The following is a 21,456-nucleotide window of genomic DNA, read 5'->3' as shown; positions in this document are numbered from 1 at the left end:
CTAAAAGTTCTATAATGGTTTTCCTTTTGAGGGAAGTATGTTATGTAAATGAGTGGGTTGGAGTTACAAATCCATTCTTTGAATAAGGTGTTTATGTGGAAGTTGGTGAAAGTCCAAAATCAAGCTCAATAATTGGATCAGGCATGGTGTGCTGCCTTTTGTATGATATTGGAAGTAGATGATAGATAGTAAGGCCTCGATTAGCACTAAATTCACTGAGTGGATGCCTGTTAACACGTGGGACTGCATAATAAAGACATCGCAGTGCCTGCATAAACTTCCCATCTTTTCTGTGCTAGGAATCTCATTTATGTGGGAGCTTTCTGTTTCGTCTATGAATTACTAAATATATATGATATAGTATATGTTTTCCCTACGTAGGCAAAGCCCAGAAAGTCCTTTCTCTGGCTCTTGTATTCTTTGGAAAGCCTCTTGACAACCACTAGCTTTTAGGTCAGTAAATATTGGAGGTTTGAAAGCCAGTTTTGAAAAATGGAAGAGATTGGTAAGGATGCCTTATTTGGAAAGGTTTATTCCAGTACTCTGGTTTTAGTACACTCCTGGGTGTGGGGGAGCCAACTTAGAGTTGGCCCGTGGTGGGCTCGTTTCTAAACTGTGAGCAACAACTTTATCGCTTTGTATCTGTGACTCTCCAAACTGGAAGAGAGCTTGGGGATCATCTCTTGACTCTAGCTATTTAATTTGACAGATGTGGAAACTAAACTTCAGAGAGGTGACTTGGTCAAGATCAGGGGACTCACTCCACAACCTCCGATGACTCCTTTCTCTGTAGAGAGACTCAAGTTCCCTGGAGATAATTACTGTGGTGGTGCCAGTCTCTGGTGCCACGGACACTGATAATTTTTACTGAGCTGAGGATAGTGGGGTGGGTGGCTCCTGCCTCTAATGGAGTGTTTTGGGGAGCAGCTTTGGGACTTACAACTTTGTTCTCTCTTGGAGCCAATGCAATATTTACCCAGTAGATGTGATTAAATTTGTGGAAAATCATTGTCTGCAGCCATCTCAGTTAATGTGCATGTTTTGTGAAGAATTGTTCATGCACTGTCTTAGTTTTCTATTTTAAATGTCATAATTGAATCAATAAAATAAACAAAGAGAGTTTATGAGCGGATACACTTCCAGGAACTCACAGGGGAATCTTTTATTCCGTTTTCAATTAAAGGTCCATTCAGAAAGAACACACTCTAAAACGTTGTTTTTCCAACTTTGGCTCAAAACATAATATTTCTAACTTTGTATTTCTTATTACTTAAAAAACGAGAAACATTTCTCCTTGGAAACATCAGGGGAAAAATACAGTATTTCAGGTTAAGCCTAGAAACCGTCTCAGGTTTAAGGTGTCTTGACTAAAAGACCGTTCTTATCGAAACTTCTGCAGGACAATTCTTCCCGCTTTGAGGGAAAGGAGGAACAAAAGTAAGCGAGCAGGGGTCCTAGGGGAAGGGCCCGCCCCTGGTAGCTGTTGAAGCAAGGGGGAAGGGCTGGAGAAAGTTGGCTTTAGAGGAGACGGTCGCTAGAGGGCGCCGGAGCACCGGCAGAGCCCACCTCCTGGGACCATGAACCCGACTTCTAGGCTCAGCGATGGGGTTTAACTGAACCCCAAAGCTGTCTTCAGATATGAAGTATTGGTTTTCCCAGCGCCTCTTACTCTCCAGTCCAAATTGCCTCAGAGAGAAGACAAAAGATGTTGCCTTCGGAATCCGGTGGGGCACTTGGGTTGCCCAGGAACTGGACAGCCTACCTGCTCTTCGGATTCTCCGTGATGCGCTGTCCTGAGTTTGGCCACTCTCTGTTTCCCCACACTGGGGCCTCTCACCAGTGGAAGAACTCTGGATTTAGAAATACCTGGTTTGAATTTGGGGCTTACAGTTCTCATGCTGCAGACAGAATCGATTACTTCACTTGCATGAGTGTTAGCATCCGGAAAATGGGGCTGGTCGTAGTTGTGGATGTGGACTGTTTAACAGGGTCCAGTATTTTAGTGGGCAGGCAAATGTTAGCTCCTGTGTCCTTCTCTTAACAGTTCCCTCAAAACTTCATCCTTTTCTTAACACATGAGCTTCTTTCTCTCCTATCCATGCCCCCAGCTCCCTCAGCAGAAGGATCTCATTTATCCATCTGTTGAGTAATAATTGATCACAAAACCTGTATTGGGCACTGGGGATACACATGGCATTCGTATCTTTGGAAGTGGCAGGCTTGCGGGCAGATGGGTACGTGAGAACAGATATTGAAACTCATGGATGAGCAAGTTTTTTATAGGTTGAGAGATCTGGGAATCATTTGCTTTGTGTCAGAGAACCTGGGGAATGGTCCCTCAAGGCCCTTATACTCAGGTGTTTTTGCTTCTCCCTGGATATCAAGGAACCTGGTCTGGGGAGGGTGATTCTGAGGCAGAGGAAGGAGCGGGGTGGGGGGAAATCTCACTCAGTGTGCACTTAGGTTTGCGTGTCTGTTTGGCCGTGCTGATGGAGGCCCTCAAATCCAGTCAGCTCCTACCACCACCCTGTGGATTTTAGCTTCATCTATATCATAAGTGCCCATATAACTGACTTAATCCATTTAAACAGGAAAGTGACTTTTAGAGGAAACATGAAAGAAGTATAACAACACAGCAAGGAACGCATCTCTGAGGGGTGGGCCTGGAATAATCTAAATAAGGATTCTGTTTTTTAAAATACTGAAAGGTATATTCAATAGAAATATCAATAAAAATGAAAAATAATAAGGGTCGTAGTAGAATGGTTAAAAGAAACGTTTTATCATTATTTTTCAAGTGATGGAAAAGCTTTTAACCTACTTGGAGACCCTGGGGGCACAGGCTGCCTGATCTGATGTCTTTGTTAGGTTTTGTACAGTTGTTTCAACAAGTAACTTAGAGACAGAAATTCCAGTGACCAAATGGAGAAGTCTAGGAGTTTTGTCTGTGAGAACTTGTGGTTGTGACACCAGGGGCTGGGCACCATGGGCTTCATGTGTTAATTTCCCCTGATTACGTAGATTGCAGAACTCCTAGAGTCTGTAGTTGGAATTCTGTGACTTGACCGATTGTCTATTGTGTTGGAGGAAAGTCCTGATAAGAGGAAAAAGGTAGAAATAGTTGGTTTGGTCCGGGAGGGGCCAGTGAATAACATACATCACAGCTCATGGCCCGACTGAATTTTATAGAGACAGGAAAGTAAAAGCTTCTTATGAAATCAGAGAATGTGAGAGCTGGACAATCCTATCAAATTAGGTACACTCCTTTCCCATTCTTCAGATAAGGAAACTGAGTCCCAGCAGGGTGAACTCATTCACACAAGCTGTTTGGTGGCTGAGTTAGGGCAAGACAGAGGATTCTGTACCCTTTGTCTCTGCCCCGTGCTGCACGAATCTTCCTCCCCACTTCATGGGAGCAGGACTGTCCCTGTCTTATTCACTGCTGGACCTCAAACGGCCAGGCATCCAGCCGTTGCTCAGCAAGCTTTGGTTGACTGTGTGAACAATTTGGCTTCCTCCTTCCTCACTCTTATTTAGGAGTATGCCAGGAAATCACTAGGTTGTAATGCAATTTGGTAAAGACAAACATTTGCTGAGCTTTGTTAGGAAGTGGCTTCAGTTTGAAGGTAGACAGAACTTGTTCGAATTTTGGCTTTGCCACTCGACAGCTGTTTGGCTTTGGGAAAATTACCAAGTCTCTCTGAGCCTTATTCCTTTGTTTGTAAAAACGGGGATAAAGTAGAGGACCTGTGTCATAGGTGTGCACTAAGTGTTACTTATTTCTTAGCCTCCCACTCCTCCTCTCCATTCTTCCCAGAAAAGATTTAAAGGAGGATATAGTACCTTTTCCAAAGTGATTTTAATTTATTTGAGATAATGCACATTTATCTTGCATAAAAAATAAAATTATTCCACTGTATAAACATAAACACGTATATAATCACTACAAATACATATTTTGTGGGTTAGATATCATTAGTCCTACATTATAAATAATTGGGCCAATGCCAAAGCAGTAGCAACAGGGGAGGACTCAAATCTAGGGTGCCCCCACCCCAATTCCAGAGCTGGGTGTTTTGTTCAAATCCCTGTTTTGTGTGATCTTTGTTTCTTCTCCATCCTTCTATAGCTGCTTCTCTCATGAAGGCTCAGATCCCCTTTTCCAAGTTATCTCATGGCCTGGCTGGACTCTAGCCCCTGCCCTGTAATGTAACCATGCATGGCCATGCCCACTCCCCTGGCTTTTCACAAGCTTTTCTGGGAAACAGCTGTGTAGTGCACTTCTTGTGATAACTCCAGAGTGCCTAGAACCTTCTGGAACGTACATAACTCTCTGACACCCTGTGTGCATGTCCACTCCCTTAGCATGTATCCTGCATGAAGCCAGGTTTGTGAGTGGCCACAGTGTACATTGAACTGACTCAAAATCAACTCTACACCCTCTCTCATTTATTAAAAATACTCTCACTGTATTTTGATTATTCTACATTGTATAAGCTAAATTAATGTTTGAAGTGGTACAGATCTCTTACTGTAGCCATTGTATATGTAATACAGTATATGTTGTACTTGATGAACAATTTATGGAATTTTGGGGGGGATTATTTTGACTCTGTGTGAGTTTTACTTCATTCCTTGAATCATAGCTTCTACCCAAAATGTGCTCCATTATATTTACAAGGCTGTACTCTGTGCTGTATATAGGTAGGTAGAACTTCTAATGAAAAGCATAAATCTTTAGTCAGGCATTTGTGGGTTTGAATCCCAGCTCTGCTACATCTCTCGAAGTTCAATTTCCATACATGTAAAATGAGTAATAGTAGTGCCTGTACCCTAGGTTAGCGGGGAGCCTTGAAGGATATGGTGTATATCCATAGTGCCCCAAGTGCCCATCGGATTGCAGGCACGTGGAAATTACTCACATTGTCACTGGTACTGGCTGGTGACATTCCTCAAAATTCAGAGCTTACGAGTGATTACCCAAATGGTAGTGGTTTGCTATACTGTAAGGGAGTTGTGAAGACTAGGAGTGTGTTTACAAAGGTCTGATAGAAATCAGCAATAATGGGGTGCCTGGGTGACTTAAGCATCTGCCTTCCGCTCAGGTCATGATCCCAGGGTCCTGGGATCAAGCCCCACATCAGGCTCCCTGCTTCGCCGGAAGCCTGCTTCTCCCTCTCCTACTCTGCCTGCTTGTGTTCCTTCTCTTGCTGTCTCTCTCTCTCTCTCTTTGTCAAATAAATAAATAAAATCTTAAAAAAAAAAAAAAGAAATCAGCAATAAAATGTGTGCTTCCCCCAGCCACCGACAACAATTTACCTTTCTCCCCTCCCCCGTCTCTGTTCCTACCCACAGATTTTATGCCTAGCCACAAAGATGACTCAAGGGTTATGCTGGGGTTTCACTAAGATAAAACTTCCTCTGTCCCTGCTGGTTCCAGCTTTATTTCAGATGCAAAGTATGCTTAGCGCTGGCCCCCAGATACTCAGCCAGAATGCAAAATCAATCACACTGCCCTGCAAGGCCTAGCAACAGACATTTATTACAGTTGACTCTATGTATCTTCTTACTTTGCTCAAGAAAAGATTCCAGGCAGCCAGCAGCAGACATATTAGGTACTCTCTGCTATCAAAGTCTAAAATGCTACTCGCATAAAATACTCTTTTCAGAGAGACGCAATGCATGTCTCAAAGGTGTGGTTCTCACACTTCAGGACGAAGTCAGACTCTCCTGGAAAACTTGTTACAACACAAATAGACATCTTCTAGCCCCTGCCAGGTTCGGATTCAGTCCGTCAGGCACTGGAACCAAGTCATGTGCTGACAGTTTCCCCAGTTTGGCTGATGCTGCTGGTTTGGGGACCACCCTTTGAGAACCAAGTCTTAAATGCTCACTTCCTATAAACAAGCTGTGCATTTGCTCTCCTGTGTGATACAACTGAGAACAGCATTAGTGGTAAAGAAAGGGCTCTGATATTTACAGAGCCACTGTGACATTGGCTAGATGCCAGGCACCTCACTGGTCACCTTATGCATATTATCTTATTTAATCCTCAGTACTATCCAGTCTATCAATTCATAATTATTTATTGAGACCCTATCATGTATCATACCATGTGCTGTGCTAGGCTCAGGGGATCTGGCAGGAGCACACAGACATAACCCTGACCTTCTGGATATCATGTTTCAGCAAGGAAACTTGCTTGAGCAGAAAATTATAAGGTTAATTAGTCTGATCCATAGAAAATGGAAGCCCAGAGAAGCTGAGTAACTCGGCTAAGGTTACACAGCTAATGGGAGACAGAGGAGACAAAACAAATCTGAAAACAATCTTACTCCAAAATGTGTGCTCCTTCCACTAAATCAGGAATTCTTAGACTTTTTGGTCTTAGGGCGCCTTTCCACTCTCAAAAATTATTAAAGACCCCCAAAGAGCTTTTGTTTGTTTAGTTTAAATCTGTCCACATTTACTGTATTAGAAGTTAAAATAGGTCACCTTTTGGGAATTGTTGTACTAAACCACAATGCAAATAGTACCATTTTTCTTAGATTCTCAACCCTAATTTGTTTCGATGACCTTTGTAGCCAGCAAAGATGAGACATGTCTCCTTGCCTCCTAAACGTTTTGTGTGTGTGTACATGTACGTGTGTGTGTGCGTGTGTGTGTGTTTTATATACGACAGCCTTGCTGAAGCCTTAGCCTATATTTCTAGTGAAGACAGCTTCCTAAAGAAAAGACTGACCTGCTTTGGAATTGCTTTCTTACATTTTTGCGTGTGTAAGTATGTATGTGTATGCACACTTACGATAAAGAAAAGCAATAGTTAAACTGTCCTAGACCAAACTGAGATGTGGTGACTTTATTATTCATCGGAGGATCTCTATCCCAGCTGAGGGCATTTATGGAGACACAGTTCATGCACATCTGTGATGTGTGTTGCCTTCAGGGTTCCCCAGGGCACGTGCCTGCAAAAGGGAAGCCCAGGGAAGCAGCTGAGGGCTCACTCCTGCTGCCTCGTTACGGTGGGAGGAAGAGATGAACAATCAGACTCCAGAGCTGTGGCTTTGTGTCCTGTTGGCAGCCAACTTGTGTTTAATTGTGGGCTAATGACCGAAATACTGCCCTTTTCCATCATTTTTATTCATTATCTAACACGAATGAGAAGTCCTAGTAGATACTTTCCTTTGGTGTGTAATGGTCCGTGGTTGTTCAGACTCTGATGCTTTGGCTGGCTCTTAATGCTTTACGGCGTCGTTAAATTTTACTGAGTAAAATCAACCAAATCAGGGCTGACATAGCTCAATGTAGTTCTCAACCGATGATCAATGAATGAGTTCAAATCTCTTTATTTTCATAGAAACCAATGAACCAAGTGTGATGCGGCAACGGGGTAAGGGCGGTGACTGGGTTGTTCAAGAGCCTTGGATGAGAAGCTGGAAAGAGAGTAAATCTTCCAGCCCTTTGATTCTTTGGTCTTTTTGAAAATAAACACTTGGACCACTGGTTCAGAGACCCTTTAAAAATGTTTATCCAGATGTTTGGTGTCACGGAGGCCCATCCCACATCCAAAACAAACAAATAGAAAAATATGATGCGAGGAACTCACTTGTCATCTTCCTTCAAAGCCAAATTTGACACGAAGCACTTCCGTGAGTTGACCAGAGGCGGCGTGGATTCCTTGACGGGGCATTTTTGTGTAAAGGGCACATTCTGCTAGGCGATTATAACTTTGTAAAGGAGTTCCCTTTCTGTAAAGCGGCAGGCAGTTGGAGGAGGGCCTGGGGCATAATTGGGCGTACCTGCCAGTCGCATCTTCCTTTGACTCACATCAAACAGGAGTCTGTGTGATATGATCCGTGAGGGTCACCTGGGAACCCTTTCAGCCAAGTTTTTGATGCTATTTTTAAGTTGTGAGCTTTTTGCCCCAAATTCTCAAATTCAGACTCAATGGGCTCTGCTGAGCAACACTCTGTCTCAAGTGATGAACCCTGTTGGTTTTGCAGCTGGCTGGGGCCACTTTTGAAATCCGCTTTCTCTAAAGCAGACACAAACAGGGAAGGATGCAGACCCCCCTGCTCCTAAACCCACCCCCCTCCACCATGCCCAGGGAATGGGCTCAGGGAAGATCAGACCTTATTATTGACCCTTCGAGTGCCCTAAGTCTGCCCTGTCAACCAAGCTAAGCAGCCCGGCTTAGACTTGCCTCCAGCAAGAATGGATGGGAGTTATTGCCTATAGGGACAGAATGATGGGAATCTGCCTGATATCCTTGGGACATTATCTTTCCTGAACTGGGGAGAAGAGATGATACCCAATTAAGGAGGCTCAGCATTTGGTTATGTAGATGAAAACTTCCATCCCTCTTTGGTTGGATGCGCAGGAGCAGTTCTATTTATCACTCCTATTCCTTCCCTCTGCTTTATGGGTAGTTGTAATAGCTGGTTATAGGTTCATTCTCTAAACTCCTTGTTCTGTGATTTTTCCTTTATACATACTTCTTAGCTTCTATGAATCTAAGGGAGGTTTGCGATTAAATATGATCGGATTAGGGCAAACTTAAGATCTGCATCCGAAAAAGGTCATTGTCAAATGAGATTCACTAAGGGCAGGTGTCAGCAAAGTATAGCCTGTGGGCCAAATCTAGCAGGCAGACTTTTTTTTTTTTTCTGTAAATAAAGTTTTATTGGAACACAGTCACACCTATTATTGCTGATAGTTACTTGCATACTACAGTGTCAGAACCGGGTAGTTGTGACACACCCTGTGGCCCACACAGTCTGCTGTCTGGCTCTTTGTAGTAAAGTTTGCCAGTTCCTGTGCTTGGGATATATTGCTAGTTGGTCATCTCTAGATGGGAAACATGCATAAACTTAAAAACATCCAAGGGAGGAGTATTCTGAAATTTGGGCCATAGACCAAATATCTAAATGATAGAATTTTGTTGCTATGCGTTGCAAAGATCTTGTACACAGTAGGTGTTTGCTGGATGAATGATTGTGAGTTTCTAGATGAATGGTTTATGGTCTGTATTCCATTTCCCCATTTATAAAACCAAAGTGTCTGATTTGATCTCTAAGGGTCCTTCTTGCAAGAGTATTTTACATATGAGAGAGAGAGAGGAGGCAAGACACCCTCGGCACCTTGCACCCCAGTCTGCCAAAGTGACAGCCACAGCCTCTTGAATCACCATCGGTCATACTCACTTAGCATCAGCTGGAATTATTACGCAGGGTCAAAAGGCATGACGGTCCCCTGTCACAGTGTTATCGGGTGTCCTATGTGGAGAGAGGCATGGGGATTTAACAGTTGAGAGCATCAAAATCATGCCAAAGGCTTTTTCTGAGTCGGATTATGGAGATGGGTTTGAAGAACATGTTTATTGTTCACGCTCAGCAGCTCTTGGTATAATCTTGGGCACATACCAGATGTGCCTGATGTCCCTCTGCTCATGCACCACACTCAGGGGGAAATCTCATACTAGTGGGTGGAAAGCTATTGATTGCCTAGTTGGTGCGGGGAATGGAGGAGGGACAGGTGATGGTAATCTCCTGACTCTTACCGGTCCTCTGGCCCTGGGGGGAGGGGAATAAGAGTTGCATCACCTGGGAGAAGGGGGTCATGCTCTGTGGTGTGATCTGGGTAACCATCTCCTGCTTCAAAGCATAATTGTGTCCCTCTCAGGCACCAGAGTTCCCTCTATCCTCTTTCCCGAGGAAATAGCCAGGGTTTCCATGTGCTATGGAAAATCCACAGATTTGGCCGAGGAGTTATTTATTAATTCATTCATTTGGAAGGGTGACATGCTGCCTTTGCTGAGAGGCAGGAAGAGCCTCAGCTTCCATATCCACATCCCAGGCTGCACCTGAGTTTCCTTTCAGGCACCCCCGCATCCAGAGCCCTGGGCACAGACAGAGCAGCCCTGCCTGCCTTCCCTCATGGTAAGTGCCTTACTCACGGGCAGGTCGGACAGCTGAGAGCAAGCAGCATCCTGAGCAGCCCTTGAGGAGAGGAAAGCCCGCTCACAAGCTCTCGGCTTTGACCTGCAGGACCCAGACTGCTTCCTGTTCAGAAGGAGGAGGGGAGGAGGGCCGGACAGGGCTGACACTAGCACCCCGTGATTTGTGCCCCGTTCTGACTCTGGTACACCGAAGCTCCATGGGTGAGGGTATGTTGCATGGAAAGACTGCCCAGTCCTTCTGGCTGAGGAACAGAATTTGTTCCTTCTTAGGATGTTAGTTTCCGAGAGCTCCCAATTCTTAGACCTTCGGAGAGCCAGGAGTCTCAGGACTGGATGCAGAGTGACTGTTTTTTGGTCTGCTGATGTATGGCTAATGTCGCATTTCAGTAATGGCAAGGCTGGGTCAGGCGAGAGCATTCAGGCACATTTTCGTGAGCCCCGAGTTTCATACTGGTTGACTCATTCTGTTTTTAAAGTAAGGACACAGGAGCACCTGGGTGTCTCAGTTGGTTAAGTGTCTGCCTTCAGGTCCTGGAGTCTTGGGACCTTGAGCCCAGAATCGGGGTCCCTGCTCTGTGGGGAGCCTGCTTCTCCGTCTGACCCTCCCCCATCTCATGCTCTCTCTCTCTCAAAAATATAAATACAATCTTTAAAAAATAAAGTGGGCAGTCATATGCATATGATTGTAAACATTCCTTATTCCTTTGTATGTGTGTCTTCATAGGTCCCAGTTACTGTATATTTACCTTCATTCATCAGATTTATTTTTCAGATGTATGGTTACAGACTGATGCAATACCATGTCTTTTACTTTGAAACAAATTCATTTAAATCTTTCGTTTAAAACAAGAGCTATCTCAGTATTTCTGCTACTCGCTACCTAGGGCTTCGATTTCATGTGCTATCAAGGCAAAGTCTTAGAGTTAGAAGTTCCTTTGGGTTAGAGATGGCACTGTTCCAGCAGCTTGGAAACGAAGATGCTAATATTCAGCTTCACAAAATTGGACATAATTTAAAACTTTAACATACTTCTCCACTTGCCTTATTTGTAAATGTTGATCCTGGCACGAAGAACCTCAGAGCTTTTCCTATTTTCTTGTTTCACATCTCGTTAGGAACGTGCAAAAGGAAAGGTAATAAAGGACAATCTTTTCAAGATAAAACATGATTCATAAAGGTGACAGCCATGCCATATGTGAGCAGTGATTAACAGCTGCAGAGTCTGCTAACGGCTTTTTAAAAATAAAGTGATAAAGCAGATTTTCCCATTATTTCGTGTTTCGGTGCTTGCTCAAGTGCGTCGCCCTGATTTTTCTCGTCTTCATTTTATTGTGTAGCAATCGAATCACCCTTCATGTCCCTGCAGTGCTATGTTAGGGCTTAGTGAAATATTTCACATACATCCCTGGTTATTCTTCCAGTGATATTTTAAGTTTCGAGATGATGTGGTATAGTACAACTATAACCTCTTTTAAAACCACTTGTTTTATTTCTGTAGAATGCATTTGGGTGGACAGGAGGGAAAGCGTTTCAAGGCTTGCTCATTTGGAATTGGTTTACTTTAATTTAGAGTTGTGATGGCAGTGGGCATGGGCTTAATGAGGTGTCACGGCAGATGCAGGCTGCAGGGCTGGTAGGTACGGACAGGCACAGAGACTGTTCACTTCGGAGATGTGGGGTAGAAGGGGAAGAAGGCTCTTATGTTAAAATTCACTTGCCGTTTTAGTGAAATAGGTTGATTCTAGGAAATTCATTTTCATGAAACTCAGTGGTGTTTGGGAAGCTAACAGGGAATGCTTTTCCTGATTGATGAGCCCCCTGCAACTTGCCTTATACAGGGTGGTAGTTTTAGTCTTTGTGGGTCACTGTTCCCTTGGAGAACCTACTAAAAGCCATGGACATTCTCACCTGAAGAGCAAACACATCTTTTTGTACCCAAGTCTGCTTCTAATTTCAGGGGTTTATGGATGTAGATTTTCTTCTTTTCCCATCAATCAGCCCTTCATTGTCTCCTCAGTGGATGTGTTTTTCATGGCAAATTTCTTTTTAGAAAAGTATGTACAGTAACACTTATAACGATGTGGCATTTCTGTTAGAGGGAAAGGGGAACACTAGAGCTGGAAACTTTTTGGGAAGCCCGGAGCTGCCTGGGATCTTTTTTGGGGGTTACCACAAAGAGCTGTGCCTTTGTCAAGAGTTAGACTCCAGCCTTCCTGTGTTGTCCAGGGCACAGTCCAGATTGAGTTTCTGGGTCTTCAGGGGTGGATGGAGGAGGCGCAAAGGCAGCGCCTCGGGGGGTTGGCAGTGAGGGGGGCATGGCTGGATGCCAAGGAGAGGCATTCCCCTGCCCCTACCCCGTGGAGCCTCTGAGCCCTGATTCCCTGATGGGCTGCCCAGGGAGCCAGTGGACTGAGTGAGTCATGTGACACCTTGGCACAAATAAGAGGAGAAGACCTCCTACTGCAACTCCTGGTGACCGGCCAGTGGTGCCTCAGCCTTCTGCCCGGATGTCCTCCAGAGCTCTAAGCTCTGGGTCATGAAATGCAGTCTTCCTGGGGCTGACTTCCCCAGATCAATGGCACTGTACCTGCAGGAGATGGCGGGTGCTGGCCAGTGAAGCAAATCAGAGGTTGGAGTTTTATGCAGGAGCACTGGCAAGCCTGGGTCTAGGTGCTGGGCACCCTGTAAGGCACTAAGAGATATTTTGGAACAAGAAAGAGAATAGTATAAAAATGGAAGATCCAGAAGTACAAGGGTAAGATTTGGCCTCTGCCCCTTCTTTTTCTTTTATTCTACCTTCCTTCCTCCCACCCTGTCTTCTGTTTTTCCATTTTTCTTTCCATCATTCCTTTCTTATGTTCTGCTCTTCTCCATCCTTCCCTTTCTCTTTCCCCTCTTTCTTCCCATTTTTCATCATTTTCTTCCCCCCATCTTCCTTTCCTTACATCCTACCATTAAATCAATACATGTATCTCGGTGTCTCTTGGGTGCTGTTGGTTCTTAGCTTGCATGGAATTCTGATTCCCTCCCTGGTACAACAGGTCCACCCTCATGCTACCGTGGGGCATTTTTGGTCCATGTTACCTTTCCTCTACTCTTTCCTTCCTTTTTCGTCTTCCTTAATCACTAGCATATATTGAACACCTACCATGTGCAGTTTACTGCCTTAGAGAAGAAAGCTAAAATAATTATGGACTTCCCTTTCAAAAGAGTTAAGATCAAACTCAGGAATCAAGGCTTGTGTATGTGAGAAGCCAGATTATAGTGTAATAACAGTTATACGATGTCACAAAACAAGAATGTGAGATGATGCAAGACAGTGTGAGCATCGTTGCTAGATAGATAGAATGAGAGACATTTTTGAGTTCAGGGAATGGAGCACTTTTTGGGGGGAGGCTGGGTTTGGGGAAGTCTTATAGAGAAGTAATGTAAACTGGGATTCCATATAGGATTTTAATATTTGGAGATGAGAGAATTTCAGTTTAGGAAGGGGACTGATGTGAGTAAAGCTCAGCAGCACCCCCAACCCCAACCTCCCTTGCCTTCATTTTCCAAAGGAAAGTTCCAGGGGAATCTGCTTTCCTCTCTTACGACTCCTTCAGCTTCTCTTCTCCTGAGCACACTGCCTTCTCCTCTCCAGCAGTTTCCTTTTTTTTTTTTTTTTCTTTTTCTTCATCCCGGGTGCCACTTCTCTTCAGCTGGCAGTGGGCTCATGGGAATCTTTCAGTTTATCTCAGACCCAACCTTGATTAGTAGCTTGGTCAGTTTATGTTGCATGTGAAGAGCCACTTGGAATGCAAGTTGGAACTGAGGAGAGGGCATTTGAAACGTATTTCCAGTCATGGTTGAAATCCCAGCCTTTAGTTTTTGGCAGCTGTTGGGTGAGCCAAAAATGCCGATCTTAGGACAAATGTCTGACGTGTTGGGAATCTCAGAGAGCCAGGAAGTCAAAGATCTCACGGAATTCCTGGCGTGGCTGATCCAATATGGTAGAATCCAACCCAGGATTCAGTGCTTGGCGTGTTGTTAGATTTTTGTTTGCTTTTTATTACAGCAGCTCAGGTCGAAAGGAGTTTAGAGATCATCTTGACTTTTACACAGTTCAATCTTGTAAGTCAGGAAAGTCTCCTGTTTTTCTTGCTCGTTGATATGTACATTTAACCTATGTTTTGGGGTGTTTCCATAGTAAATGTATGTCTTAGGAGTTGAAACCAATTCATCCTATTTATTTCCTATATCTGCAATCCCTGAAGGAGTATTTTATTTTCGGGTGCCTGATGAGCCCTGATCCTAGCCTGATGTCTGGGTCTTTCCTGGCAGTGACTTGAATGAAATCTGACTGATACACTATGGTGACAGTGTAGCCATGGAAGTTGAAGATTCTAAATCTGTTCATGCTGGGGCTGGCATTTCTCTGTGATTGTTCCATGCGATGCATTTAACAGGTAACCCTCAGCAGCAGCATTCCTTAGGAGATCCAGGGTGGTTCGAATCCCCTCGCCTTGTGGCCTTTTGATTTTTGCCCTTGAGTAAAGGAAATAATCCCCTTGTCAAATATTTTCTGGCTGCTCAAAAAAGGTATTTTCTCATTAGTACATTACAACTGATTATTAAAAATTTCACATTCAAGTGTCGGGTGTGTGTGTGTGTGTGTGTGTGTGTGTGTGTCTGGGAGTTAGAACAAAGAATCCCTTTTCCTTCCAAGGACAGTGTGGTGATGCTTTAGCGTCTATTTGATTTTTTTCCTCCTTCCTTCATCAGATGAAATCTGGTGGTTATCTTGTAGCAGAAAGAAAGAGGCAAGATGGTCCTGGTGGTAAATGGAAGCCTTACTTTAAGCTATCCTAGACTGGTATTGTCCAAAAGCAATTTTGCTATTTTTTCAAAAATATCTTGACAGAGAGGGACAGAGAGAGAGCGCACAAGCAGGAGGAGAGGAGGAAGCAGACTTCCACTGAGCAGGGGGCCCGACACTGGGCTCCATCCCAGGACTCCGGGACCATGACCTAAGCCAAAGGCACACACTTAACCAACTGAGCTACCCCAGTACCCAATTTTGAAGTGTTTTATTCAATTCCATGTTGTATGTGGGGGGAAATGTATGTACAGAGGAATGTAGTGATTTGGGCCAAAGTAATTTGGACCAGATCTTTAGCAGATTAAAGAAAAACCAGGAAAACCTAGGAAATCATTTAATACACAGAATTTTTGTACCCTATTACCAAAATATATTAGACAAAGAAAGCAATGAAAAAAAATTAAATATTTGCTCAGCAGAACAAATAGTTTTATTTCACATTTCATTAGGAGTGATTAACAGAATTTTGAAGAAAGAGTTTGAAAATGGAGGATGAACTGTTTTTCAAGACTCTAGAGCTTTTTCACAAAAACAGATAAGGTCTGTTTGAAAAATATTCTCAGTTAAAAAAAGCAATCAGATTATTGCACTCTGTCTCATAACGTGATATAATGACTTTGGAGGTATAGAATACTGAGCTAATTAAAAGCTACCCAATTGCTCAAAACTATTAAATAACTGTTTTGTGAAAGACGGAAGCCAAGAACACAATATATTAGCAACCAGCAGAAGTGTGACCCTTCCTATATACCATGGGGTGTAATCAAAACTGTAATTAGACTACATTTCCTACTCCCAAATGCCAATGTTAGACAAGAAAAACAGATTAAAATAGCTTCTGAATCAAAAACATTTTAAGGAAAGAAAGAAAAGAAAAGAAAAGCCAAAATAATCTGGATATCGAGGAAGGAAAACCCAAATGGTCTAATGAACAAGACCATCCTTTCTAGCCCCTGCTAGGTAGTGCCTCTGCCTCCTCTTTCTCCTCAGCTGCCCCTAGTCTTCGTTCCAGTCACTGGGAAATTCAGAGGGCTTGACCCCTGTACTCCCCAGAAGCAGGATCTTGGAGAGATGGGGAAATGGCAGTGGGAGTTTGCCCTGGGGCCACTTTCTCTACCCTGTTCCCTTAGGGAAGGTTCTGAGAATGCCTAGAGAGAGCATCATTTCCAGCTCTTGGCTTATGTCCAGGGCATTCCAGTCTGATGCTATTGAAAAAGGGCTTTCTTTACAGAGCTGCAGACCTGTCTCCTTATAGCTCTTTCAATGACATCCACCACTCGTAGGACCTGACTTCCCTTTGAGAGGGGACGAGACAGTACCGTATTGTCCACCTCAGGAGAGAGTGGCTGGGAATGAGTCTGCTGGCAATCATGCACAGTTTGGCTTAGCTTCAGTTTGGACCTTGTTTTTTGTTTCTTATCTCTGAGTCACTACTGTCATTGGCCCCGAACATTTATTGATCACCTATATTGGTTGCATTATTAGAAGCAGTATTACATAAAAGTTAAGAGCTGGGTTGTGGAGCTGGGATAGCAGGGTTCAAATCTGAGCTCCCTCACTTGCAGCTGCATGATGTCGGGGAAATTACTCAATCTCTTTGTGTCCTAGTTCCGTTATTTGTCAGTTTGGAATAATAAAAATAGTGGGCCCTGAGTCATAGGTTGTTGCGAGGTTATTAAATGAGAAGGGCCTTAAAGCACTCTAAATAAGGCCTGGCATTGCATAATTGCTCCTCAGATGTTAACAATTACTATTTTAACCTGTGGGGACACTGGGCAAGGGTATAATAATACGGAGAAGTACAAAATACAGTCCCTGTCCTGGAGGGATTGTGGTATAATCTGGAAAACAATATTTTTTACTCATGAAGAAGGAGTTGGGGTTGTGTTCTGCTTTCTAGTAAAGGATGTGTTGTTATGCCTGGGGATGTACACTACACTTCCTCCTCATGGTCTGGCAAGCCTGGAGCAGAGGCTTCCTGTTTCCCAAGAAAAGGTAAAGCCTCTAGTCATGTTAACGGCTTCCAGATCTTAGGCCTCTAAGAAATCCTGTTTAGGTTGTTGATACAGCCATATAATGGGCTAAAGAAATACAATATACATGAATTCTTAAATATGCTCCTGCTATCGAGGCCTTCTTTTTGGTGTATGTATCCCTTCGGTATCTTGGGAAAATGTAGTGGAGAGACCAGTATGGTTTTCAGAATCTTCACTGATTTGTTAACCTGATGATGCCCAGACAGATGCCATGGGAACTAGCGTTTGGGGCCTATCTTAGAATGAAGCATCTGTGCTCCACATAAGTTCCTTCTCTTACTGCTTGATACCAGCCTTCTCTTTTTAATCTTCTTCCCAACTCTGTAATAATCAAGGGTAGAATCAGAAAAAGGATTTCCCACCTTTGCCATGTTGAGTTCTCATTTCTGTTTGTCCAGGAGCATCCCATCTTGGTGGCTTTCCAAACCTGTCAATGCGCAGGGGCTAAGGTTCTGCCCACTTCATGCTCAGTAGGGGACAGCAGACAATGACCAGTGAGTCCAATCTAGCTAATCTCCAATTTTTTAGAAATAAAGCTTTATTGGAACACAGCCACAATCATGAATTTGCATATTATCTGTGGCTGCCTTTGTGCTACAATGGCAGAGTTGAGTAGTTGTGACAGAGACCATATGGCCTACAGAGCCTAAGAAATGTGCTATCTGGCCCTTTCTACCAAAAGTCTGCTGACTCTTGACCTATAGATTAGATAGAGGAAGAGGGGGATGTTTTTGTCCCAAGGCAATATAAGGGAGTTGACATCATCAACTGGTTCCCATTCAGGAAAACTGATGTTGTTTAAGCTGTAGTATATAATAACCCTTCTAATTCCAATTGAAGGTGCCCCTAATAATATGCCATGTTTTTCTCATCACAAAAATAATATGTAATACTCAGATGGTGGGAAAGTTAATGGGCTTCTCTGAAGTGATTTCCCGTTTTTATAGCTATGCCATGCTCGTCGTTACAACTTCAAAACAAGACCATCCTTTGAGAATTGACCTTGCATATTTAAGTCTTGACTCTGAACTGGGTAGTTGAGTTCCCCTTCTCCAGCTCCTGAGCCCCTTTACTCCTTTAGAATGTGTTGAGTTTTTCTGGGCCACCAGCTATGTATAAATTATCCTCAAGGAACCCACATCATGGCAGGTTGTCAGCCTTTCCCCCTTTCTGTCATTAAAGGGGCCACAAGGTAGCTGGGTTGTGAAATCCACTTTCTGACCAATAAATCTTGTTTTGCAAGGACAGCGGAGAGTTCAGCAGCTGCTCATTTTCCATATATAACTGACTCTGCTAAGAAGTTGTTCATCTGATCTCAGCTCTGTGACAATTCATTTTTGTGATTTTGGGCAAACCCCTTCCCAGAGCTTTTGCAGAGGATTGTTCTGTGCACAGTGAGACCTGTCTTGACCTAAGATCTGGGCCACTTGAACTTGTCAGCTGTGAATTCACCTTGGCTCAGGACTGCCCTCATCCAGATGGGTGCCATTTCTAATTTTCACAAAGGGACCTGATGGGCTAGTGGCAGTTCCTGGTCCCTTCTTTCTGAGCTTCAGTTTTAACAGCAAGGGGAAACGATGCTAGATGGTTTCCAAGGTATCTCTGATCTCTTTGATTTGAAGGCCTTTTGAGGCAGCCTGTGTGGCTGGCTAAGCACTTCTCTTCATGCTCTGTGGTACTCCCCTGCCTGGGGTGCCTTTGAAGCCAGCAGGGAAAACCACGCGCCAGGAAATGGGGCTTGAAGAGAGGAAAGCTCCAGGGTTGCTCTGAGGACAGGGCTCTGAAGACTGGAGGTAGCAGCATTGAGGCAAATGTTGGCTATGAGAGGTCAGAGGGGTGTCAGACCAAAGGCAGGTGTGGCTAAGTCTGGCCTGATTCTGCTCAGTACTGGAACATCACAGAAAGACCAGAGCTCCTCTGGCTCCATGCAGAAGGGAAACTCGTGCCCGAGTATCAGGTATTGATAGTCTTCACTGTGCGACCACATCATCACTGGGGTTAGGCTTGGCCTGTGGCAATAGAGATCTGGATATAAGAACGACCTGGGCTGAGCAGTGGGACAGTCATAGTCCAGGATGGCCAACAAGGTGGCCTGTTGGGGGTTAGTACACAGTGGTGGGACTCCCTGGAGCCAAAGAACCCTCTAAGAGGCAGCAGATCTGAGCATCCTTGAGATCTTTTTAACTCAAACCCCAATTTCCTCAAATCTCCAAGATGCTTGGTAAATTTATCTTAAAACCCCGTTTTGTTCTGTTTTGCCTTCACTTTGTTGAGCCTTAATAATTATCACTCAGGAATTTGTAGCTGTGTGTTGACGTGGCACTAAACACAGTCTTATCATCATCTCATGTAATTTAAACTTTGTCCAGTTAGGGGTAGCCAGTTCGGCCTGTGTTGGCAGAAGAGGAAACTGAAGCTCACCGAAGTTAGATACCTTGTCCAAGCCTGCAGAGCTAGAAAGTTCTGCTCCTAAAATTTAAATCTAGATCTTACACTCAGATGATATTGCTTTTAAATACTCTGCCCTGATGCTTCCCTACACGACCCTGGATGCGACTAATTTAATTATTCGCAGTGATGTTGCAGGGGACAAGGGAGCTTTCTTATCTGCTCAGTGTTAATTACCCCAGTGTTTCTCAACCTCAGCACTATTGACATTTGTGGCCAGAGAATCCCATTGTTGGGGACTGTCCTGTGCACTGTGGGATGCTGAGGCATATCCCTGGTCCCTACCCACTAGGTGCCAGTAGCACTCTCATTTCTGCCCAACTGTGACAACCCAAAAAATCTCTACACTTTGCTCAGTATCCCCTGGGAGAGAAAATTAACCCTGGTCAAGTGAGAGTCACTGACATAATGTCATTAAAGAAAAAAAAAAACTCTGCGTATATAATTTCTTTAATGTCTTCCTTAATTTTTTTTCTTTTGCTCCAAAATTCTGCCCTTCTCTCTGCCTGATGGACATTCTGAACTGTGTCCTTACTAACCTTTACCTTGTTGGCCTCTTCCCAAACTCCCCAGACACCCTCTCTTTGAGCCCAGATTCTCCTGGGGAAGTATTAAGAGCCAACCAGCTATAAAAACAATGTGCTCCTCCTTGTGCTAAGTGCCTCTGCTCAGGCAGTAAAACGCTTCAGTGGCATGAACATATGGCATCAACATGGCCTCTGAAAACCATGCTGGGTGTCTAACAAGCATGGGGGGAAGGGGACAGGGTGTGTTGAGCCCTGGAAGCTTATGGAACAGACTCCACCCCTACCCCGAGGAGCAGCTGAGCTGGGGTTTCTTGGGGGATCTTGACTCCATACAGGCCAAGGCTTTACGGAGAAGAGGGCTGGTGTCTCGAAGGTGTTGCATTTTGTTCCTTTAATAAAACACCCTGCAGACCTTGACATCTGCCACAGAGAAAGACCTAGAGCAACCAGCCGTGTGGCACAGTGCCAGCCCTTACTTACCTTTGGCTCCAAGCAGGCATCCTGTTGAGCTCTGCCTTCTATTAGGTAAGAGGACGTGGGCAGCTCAGCAGTGACCCACTGTTTTCTGAGTGCAGAACCTCCAGAGAGTTTCAGGTCAATAAAAAGCCTGGGGTATGTCTCACAGAGTAGCATCTGAACTGTTCAGCATCCCAGTTTAATAATCCCAGGATGCAGGAGGTGAGGGAGGTCATTGACATAGTTTGCCAGAAAAGTGGACAGCTTGTGAATTTTCATAATTGTGTGTAGAGTGAGATGTCTCTCTCCTCAGTAATGTTGTCATGGGGATTGATAATAGGCTTCTTAAATGGGTAAAATGTTAAGAACATATATGTTTTGGAGCTAAATAAAGTTACTACAAAAATGTCTAGAAATTCACTTCAGTGAACTCTTCCTCATGAAAGGGTTTATGAGCATATCCTGAACTGTAGCAACAGTGTGAGGTGTACACATGCTTGTACCTTCATGTCCCTGTGCACACATGTGCACATGGATTGATTTCTCCATATGGAGAGATCAGATGAGCCTCTTTTAAATTCCAGTTCAATCATTTCCTGCACAGAAGGCATGATGAGTTACTTAACATCTCTGAGCCTGTTTCCTTGCCCTTAAAAAAGGAATGTATGTATATTATTGGTAAATTTCTCTTAAAACCTCGGTTGATTCTGTTTTGCCCTCATTTTTTTGAGCCTTAACAATTATCACTCAGGAATTTGTAGCTGTGTGTTGACATGGCGCTAAATACATTCTTATCATCTCATGTAATTTAAACTTTGTCCAGTTAGGGGTAGCCAGTATGTATGTATATATACAGAAATATGTATGTATGTATGTATGTACATATGTATGTATGTCATGTACATACGTATGACATACATATGTCTGTCTATATACATTGGTATATATTGGTATATATATATTGGTATATATATATATATATATATATATATATATATATATATATTGGCATGGTTGTGAAGGTTGGTTATAATGTATTTGAAGTTGCAAAGCATAGAAGGCACTTGATAAATAGTATTAGTAATATTATTATCACAATATCAATTTATGAACCATTAAGAAGAACAGATACCAAGTCTGGGACAGAGCTGATTTTCTTGGATTACTCTTCAG

The 21,456-nt window shown here is 43.7% G+C and overlaps 1 protein-coding gene and 1 long non-coding RNA gene across 3 annotated transcripts in view; one reads left to right on the top strand and one right to left on the bottom strand.

The window, feature by feature from the left end:
- Window positions 1–21,456, top strand: part of CPNE4 (copine 4) — a 468,028-nt gene that overhangs the window by 6,922 nt on the left and 439,650 nt on the right. The window lies entirely within an intron of this gene.
- On the bottom strand, window positions 8,807–13,186 carry LOC116584583. Its single transcript, XR_004283244.1, has 3 exons — window positions 13,107–13,186; window positions 12,546–12,650; window positions 8,807–9,275 (listed from the first exon to the last, which is right to left on the bottom strand). It is a non-coding gene; the product is annotated as an uncharacterized LOC116584583 (long non-coding RNA).

Source organism: Mustela erminea, chromosome 1, assembly GCF_009829155.1.
Source record: "Mustela erminea isolate mMusErm1 chromosome 1, mMusErm1.Pri, whole genome shotgun sequence".
Classification (NCBI taxonomy): Eukaryota; Metazoa; Chordata; class Mammalia; order Carnivora; family Mustelidae; genus Mustela; species Mustela erminea.
Note: the sequence above shows the minus strand (reverse complement) of the source record. Positions and strands in the feature narration are given on the sequence as shown.